Below are 7,589 nucleotides of genomic sequence, written 5' to 3' on the forward strand. Positions count from 1 at the left end.
GCGGCAGAGGCAATGACAAAGTAGCACTAGGGGTAGGCAGGAGAGGCTCCTGCCTGGCACCCCTCAATCGTTGCACCCTAGGCAGCTGCCTCTTCTGCCTACCCCTAGTTCCGGCCCTGCAGTAGATATAATCTATTTGGATTTTGCCAAAGCATTTGATACCGTTCCCCACAAACGACTGCTTCCTAAACTAAGGTCTAATGGGCTTAGTGAAGTCGTTTGCACATGGATAGGAAACTGGCTACAGGATCGGGTACAGAGGGGGGTTGTTAATGGTATATTCTCTACTTGGAGTAAGGTTCTCATTGGGGTCCCTCAGGGTTCTGTACTGGGTCCAGTGTAGGGATCCCAGTGGATAGGGAATCAGGATAGAGAAATCCCTGAAGGTGATCCAGGCCACAAGCGGGTGTGGCAGAGGTGAAGTGAGATTCCTGCCAAGTCTGTACGCAGGGGAGTGTCAGTCTGTATTACACTCTGTATGTGGTGTTGCCTGTACCACTTGCCTCAGAGAAGCTGTATTGTGAGTAACCCTGTGGATGTTCAATAAACACTTTTGTTTTTTGCAAGAACCTCTGGTGCCTTCTATTTTTATTTTTCTGTATAGCAGCAAGAGGAGCCTGTTGGATGTCAGGAGAAGAAAGGTGTAAGGAATTCTGGGGAAAAGGCCTAGGAATGTTTCTAAAATTTCCATTTACATGATATACCCTTAATGCTTTTCTTGTAGAAGCTGAGTTTAAGACTGTAGTGGGGATAGAGGGGAGTGAGAGAGAGCAGTTAGTAGCAAGTTGTAGTAATCTAGGCTTGATAGGATAAGAGCATTGATTGGCATCTTAACCATTGCTCACAGGGGCAGAATTGGTATGGTATGTATTTATATATGTATATATTCATTTATATAGCACTACTTGCTCATGCAGCCCAGAACAGAAGAATGCTATATAATTAGAACCAACAGGTACCAATAAAATTATAAATAGTAAACAGTAATAATAAACAGTACACTAACCTTTTCACTGCCAAGCAATTGTTAGACATTTTGCACTCATTACAGTTGCTTAGGTTTTTTGACAAAAAAGCCCACATAAAATAAGGCAAATTATATATCGTTTTTTCCAGAACAAATTGGACTTGAACACTAAAAAAAAATTGTACTTTTTCAGAAGATGTTGGGTTTTTGAATCTAAATAAGTTACAGACTGCACAGCGAGTGTGGGAGCTGCTAAGTGAGTGTTGCTTGTGAATTAAGTGTTTAGCAGGTGTTAAAAACAAAAAGGCGTTTGGGGTTTACTGTGCGTGCTGGGAGTGCTGGGTGTGCTGGGAGTGCTGGGTGTGCTGGGAGTGCTGGATGTGCTGTGTGTGCTGGGAGTGCTGGGTGTGCTGGGAGTGCTGGATGTGCTGTGTGTGCTGGGAGTGCTGGGTGTGCTGGGAGTGCTGGGAGTGCTGGATGTGCTGTGTGTGCTGGGAGTGCTGTGTGTGCTGGGTGTGCTGGGAGTGCTGGATTTGCTGTGTGTGCTGGGAGTGCTGTGTGTGCTGGGAGTGCTGTGTGTGCTGGGTGTGCTGTGTGTGCTGGGAGTGCTGTGTGTGCTGGGTGTGCTGGGAGTGCTGTGTGTGCTGGGAGTGCTGTGTGTGCTGGGAGTGCTGTGTGTGCTGGGAATGCTGTGTGTGCTGGGAGTGCTGGGTGTGCTGGGAGTGCTGTGTGTGCTGGGAGTGCTGTGTGTGCTGGGAGTGCTGTGTGTGCTGGGTGTGCTGGGAGTGCTGGATTTGCTGTGTGTGCTGGGAGTGCTGTGTGTGCTGGGAGTGCTGTGTGTGCTGGGTGTGCTGTGTGTGCTGGGAGTGCTGTGTGTGCTGGGTGTGCTGGGAGTGCTGTGTGTGCTGGGAGTGCTGTGTGTGCTGGGAGTGCTGTGTGTGCTGGGAATGCTGTGTGTGCTGGGAGTGCTGGGTGTGCTGGGAGTGCTGGCAGTGCTGGGAGTGCTGGGTGTGCTGGGAGTGCTGTGTGTGCTGGGAGTGCTGTGTGTGCTGGGAGTGCTGTGTGTGCTGGGAGTGCTGTGTGTGCTGGGAGTGCTGGCAGTGCTGGGAGTGCTGTGTGTGCTGGGAGTGCTGGCAGTGCTGGGAGTGCTGGCAGTGCTGGGAGTGCTGGGTGAAAGAAGGAAGTAAGTGAAATTAACTGACTAAAAAAAAAATCAACCAAAAATAGAGAATCCCAAATGTACAAAACCAATGAAAATGGTAAATAAATAAATGGATACGTAAAAAGCTAATGGTGCTGGGTTAATTATATTAATTCATACCAAATGAACAAGACAAAAATGCGTTTAAATCTAAAAAGGCACTATACGAGGGATTGCACTCGGGAGACTGTAAGTACCCAGTGGCAATATGAGTCCCAGTATGATTGCTGGTGTCACTCAGTGTGGGTCTTGTCACATACATCCATCACGTTCAACCATAATGCCTATTTCTTCTTCGTCCCTTCCATGTCAGTACGCATGGGCAGTATTGCCCCCACAGCTAGGAGGTAGGACCTATATACCAAAGCCAATCAAAATTAGCCCTTACCTATAAGACCATGTGACTTCCTCCTCACCACTGTTATTTTTTGTCCTACTGAACAGGAGGTAGGATCTCCCTCCTCACCATTTTGTGATTTCACAGTTTGATTTTTCTTTTGTTTTTGTCATTTTATTTATTTATTTTATTTTTTACCTCTGTGTATACATAGAGGGATGATTCCCAGGTAATGGAGAAGATTTTACCTGATGCCCCAATAAGTAAAGTAATCAAACTTTCACCTATTGGGAAGAAATGCAGGTGTGGGCATACCCATGGTCCTAGCCTTGTGCTAAAATAGCCCCCTGCTCTATTCCCATGTTTGCACAGTATGTGAACAGCTGCTTAGTGGGAAAGTATACAGGCGTGGGTATTTCCACTTTCCTGCCTGTGATCAATTGAGTCTCCTTTTTCCTATGGTGTTTTGAGCCTTTGAAGACATTTCGGACTAAAGGGCCATGGGTATGGATATGGGCTAGTGATAACTAAGCCTGAATCTGGTGAGTATGAATCTTCAGTCTCACTGTGTGTTTGAAATGCTCAGTGCACTGAGAGGCCTGCATACTAATGAGCTAATTATGTCCCTCAGCTGAAGGCTGTCTGGGTTCCTGTGGGAGTTGCCATGCTGCTGACTACTCACTGCTATCTGGTAAGGTGTAAGTGCTCCTTTAGGGCACTTTGCTATTGATATCTTTAGTGTTTTTACTGTAAGCCTGAGTCCTCTGTGCAGACACAGCAGGTATGGGTGCAGGTATTGGTGCTCGTATGGGTGCTCATTTACACCAGGTGCTTCCAAGACTGTTCTAGGAGTTGCACTGCTGTAGCAGTATGGTATCTCCTTTTCTTACGGGGAGTCTGCACCTTATAACCAGCCTTTCTCCAGGGTTCTGACTGGAGTTTGCATTTTGCCTACAAGCCAATTTTATCCTGTAAGGTGTTTGTGTGCTTCTAGGCCTCCTTGCTATTGCTGTTTCATATTGTTAGCGTTTCTTGGTGAGTCGAGTCTGCCATGCAAACTCTGCAGGTATTGGGGCTCATTATTACACTGGGTACATCCAGACTGGCTGGGAGTTGCACTGCTGTAGCAGTATGGTATCTCCTTTTCTCACAGGGAGTCTGAACCTTATAACCAACCTTTCTCCACGGTTCTGACTGGAGTTTGCATTTTGCCTACAAGCCAATTTTATCCTGTAAGGTGTTTGTATGCTTCTAGGCCTCCTTGCTATTGCTGTTTCATATTGTTAGCTTTTCTTTGAGTCTACCATGCGGACTCTGCAGGTATGGGAGCTCATTATTACACCAGGTGTGCCCAGACTGGCTGGGAGTTGCACTGCTGTAGCAGTATGGTATCTCCTTTTCTCACAGGGAGTCTGCACCTTTTAACCAGTCTTCCTCCAGGGTTCTGACTGGAATTTGCCTTTACCTACAAGCCAGTGTTATCTTGTTAGGTGCTTGTATGCTTCTTGGGCTCCTTGCTATTGCTATTTCATATATGTAGAATTCCTTGTGAGTCAAATCTACTGTGCAGACACAGCAGGTATAGCAGCTCTTATTTCATCAGGGGCTTCCTGGTTTAACTGGGGTTTCTGCTGTGGCAGTGTTGTACCTTTTCCTGCTTATTTTATTTCTGCAGGCCCTGGTTGGGTCTTTGGCTTAAAAGGCAGTTTTTTCCTACCAGGTATGAACAGAGTTGTAGTTCAACAACTCCTTTTTCTTTCTGGTGTGTTTACAGGCATATTTCTGTCTGCTAGCATGATAGGAGCCAACATTAGTAAATGTTTGATTGCTCTGTGACTGTCATTTTGCATGACTGCCGGCTTGTGCTATGACCTTTGCTTACGTGCCTGTTGGTCGTTGTCCTGGTTATGGCCTTTGGTCAGCGTGACTGCTGTTCTTGGTCCCTGTTAGCCAGTTTTTTGCTATGTCTCTGGCTTGCATGACTGATGTTCCTTGTTTTTGGCTTTGCCTTGTGTGCCTGACCCTGGCCGTGATTATTGTTTTTGGTTTGCTTGGCCGTTGGTTATGTCTATGGCCTTTGCCTCACTTGGCTGCAGTTCCTGCTTATGGCCTCCGGCTCATCTGTCTACTGCCTCTGACCCCTGGCATCAGACTTTCTGCTATAGCCCTGACTTGCTTGGCTGCTGGTCCTTTTCATGGACTTTGCCTTGTGTGTCTGTTGGCCCTGATTATGGTCTTTGGCTTGCTTGGCTGTTGGTTCGGTCTATGGCCTTTGCCTAACTTGGCTGCAGTTTCTGCTTATGGCCTCGAGCTCATCTGTCTACTGCCTCTGACCCCTGGCATCAGACTTTCTGCTATAGCCTTGGCTTGCTTGGCTGCCGGTCCTTGTCATGGACTTTGCCTTGTGTGCCTGTTGGCCCAGATTACGGTCTTTGGCTTGCTTGGCTGTTGGGTCTGTTTATGGCTTTTGTTGCCCTTGGCTGTGGTTCCGGGTTATGGCCTTTGGCTTGCTTTGCTACTGCCTCTCACCCCTGGCAGCAGAATTTTTGCTATAGGCTTGCCTGCTGGTCCTTGTTTTGGACTCTGGCTTGCTTGCCTGCTGGTCCTTGTTGGCTTGAGTGACCACTGGTCCTTGGTTTGGCAGTTTTCTTTGCTTGGTCGCTGGCCCTGGTTCTGGCCTTGACTCACTTGGCTGCTTCTTCCATTCTGGCTTTTAGCTCACTTGGCCGCTGGTTCTGTCTTCTGGTTTGCTTGGCCGTTTTTCCCAGTTCTGTCCTTTGGCTTGCTCGGCAGTGGGATCTGATTTTGGCCTTTGGCTTGCTTGCCCATTGGTTCCAGTTTTGACCTTTGGCTCGCTTGGACATTAGTTTAGTCTTTGACTTGCTTGGTCCATTGGTTCAGACCTTTGGCTCTGGTTTCAGCCTTTTGGCTCTGTTTTGGGCCTTAGTTTACTTGGCCATTGACTCTGGTTTTGGCCATTGGCTCCAGTTTTGACCTTTTGGCTCACTTACCCATTGGTTTTGGCCTTTGGCTGGTGTGACCGTTGGCCCGGTTCTGGTCTTTGGCTTGCTTGGCCATTGGCTCTGATTCTGGCCTTTGGCTTGCTTGGCTCTGGTTCTGGCCTTTGGCTTGCTTGGCCACTTGGCTCTGGTTCTGGCCTTTGGCTTGCTTGGCCGCTTGGCTCTGGCCTTTGGCTTGCTTGGCCTTTGGCTCTGGTTCTGGCCTTTTGGCTCAGGTTTTGACCTTTGGCTTGATTGGCCTTTTGGCTCTGTTTTTGGCCTTCAGCTTGCCTGGCCATTGGCTCAGGTTTTGGCCATTGGCTCCAGTTTTGGTTTTGGCCTTTGGCTTGCTTGGCTGTTGGCTCTGTTTCTGCCCTTTGGCTTGCTTGGCCGTTGGCTCTAGTTCTGGCCTTTGGCTTGCTTGGCGTTTTACCAATTTTGGCCTTTGGTCCTGGTTTGTGGCTCATTTGACCCCGGTTTTAGCCTTGGTTTGCTTGCCAACTTGCCCTGTTTTCTGTCCTTTGGCTCCCAGGGAGACTGGCCCTGGTTAGGAGCTTAGGCTCATAGGATGCTGGCAATTGTTTAGGAGGCTGCCAGTTTTGGTGTGCTCCTTGGCGCAGGTGGCTGCTGGCCTTGGCTTAGTCCTTGGCGTATATGGTTGCCAGTCATGCTGTGGTCCTTGGTGCAGGCATGTGGTTGGCTGCCTTTGATATGGTCTTTGGTTCATGTCATGGTGTGCCTTGGCGCTTGTGGCTGTCTACCTTAGCTGCTTTCTTGGCATGTGTGGGTGCTTGTTTTTCACCTTGTATTCCACTCCTTACTAGCAGTGGCTAGTTTGGGGAGCGGTTTCTTTGCAGTTACAGTATCTGAACAGTCCGTCAGTGGTTGCAGAGTCATGTATTGCAAGCATAGCGCTAGTTTTTTTTGCTATTGCTTGTGTGTTAGCTGTCTTTCACTCTAGGCTCTTGCATGCAGGGATGGCAGCTGGCGCGTTCTCCAGTGCTTTTCTTGACATGTCCACCGCTGCTTTCTGGCAGGGTGTTGGTTTGTCCGCTGGTTGTTTAGCATGCATAGTATATGGCGCTTCTGACTTTCATGCAGGGTGGCTAGATGGTACATTGAGTATGGGCTGGCTGTGCACCAGTCGTTCCATGCATGTTTTCCAGTTGATTCCAGTCATGTTTTACTGGTTAGCTGATCTTCCATCTGCAGGTCGTGTACAGTTCCTAAACCTGGCCCTAACATTGCTGGTTAGGAAGCCTCTCAAGGTTGGTAGCTACAGTGAGTGGTAGGAAGTTGGGTTTCAGCCTGTCATGCTCTGTTACAGGCTGGAGTCCCTAGCTTGTTTGTGCCATAGGGGGGCTTGATGGCTAGTGTGCCCTTTCACTGTTCGTTGCTTCAGATCTGTGCTTGGATTATCTTTGGCTGATCTCTGGGGGTGTTGAGTTTGACGGCTCTCAACACCAATTTAAGCTGATACCGGTGTGCTTTGGAGCTAGAGGCTTGTGTGTCACAATTATTTTTCTAGGGCCCCAGGTTAGTGCTAAGGATTGGGGGCATAGAGACAGCTCTAGTGGATAATGCATCAGAGTTGTGGTTAACTGGTCGGTTGCTGCGGGGCTGGTAACACCAGTGAACTGCCCAGTGTCAGAGTTATGATTGTGACCATTTTCTTCTTGTTGGCAGAGGATCCTCCCGAGCCGGGCTTGGATGTTTTTGGCAACCGTAGTGTGGAAATCCCTCTGGTCCCTGAGAGGATTCTTGTAGCCGGGAATGGTCCGTTTTTTCTTGTGATGCTTGATTTGTTTTTAGCATCTGTTGATATTATTATTCCCACCCCTTATATTTTAGGGGCATGGCTTGGTAGATCCCATGCGTACTGACATGGAAGGGACGAAGAAGAAAATGAGAATTTCACTTACCTCTTATCGTAAATTCCATTTCTTCTAGTCCCGACATGTCAGTACGGGGTTTCCCATCCCAATTATTTGCTTCTTGTATTGCTTGGCAAATGTATAACAGTGGTGAGGAGGAAGTCACATGGTCTTATAGGTAAGGGCTAATTTTGATTGGCTTTGGTATATA

General features: G+C 48.0%; 1 protein-coding gene across 1 annotated transcript in view; it reads right to left on the minus strand.

The window, feature by feature from the left end:
* dmbt1 (deleted in malignant brain tumors 1) overlaps positions 1–1,555 on the minus strand; it is a 78,785-nt gene extending 77,230 nt beyond the window's left edge. The window contains exon 1 of the mRNA XM_031905496.1: positions 1,007–1,555. The gene's annotated coding sequence lies outside the window, so the exon portion shown is untranslated. The remainder of the gene's footprint in view (positions 1–1,006) is intronic.
* Positions 1,556–7,589: the final 6,034 nt, after the last annotated feature.

The sequence above is a fragment of the Xenopus tropicalis genome, chromosome 7, assembly GCF_000004195.4.
Source record: "Xenopus tropicalis strain Nigerian chromosome 7, UCB_Xtro_10.0, whole genome shotgun sequence".
Taxonomy (NCBI): domain Eukaryota; kingdom Metazoa; phylum Chordata; class Amphibia; order Anura; family Pipidae; genus Xenopus; species Xenopus tropicalis.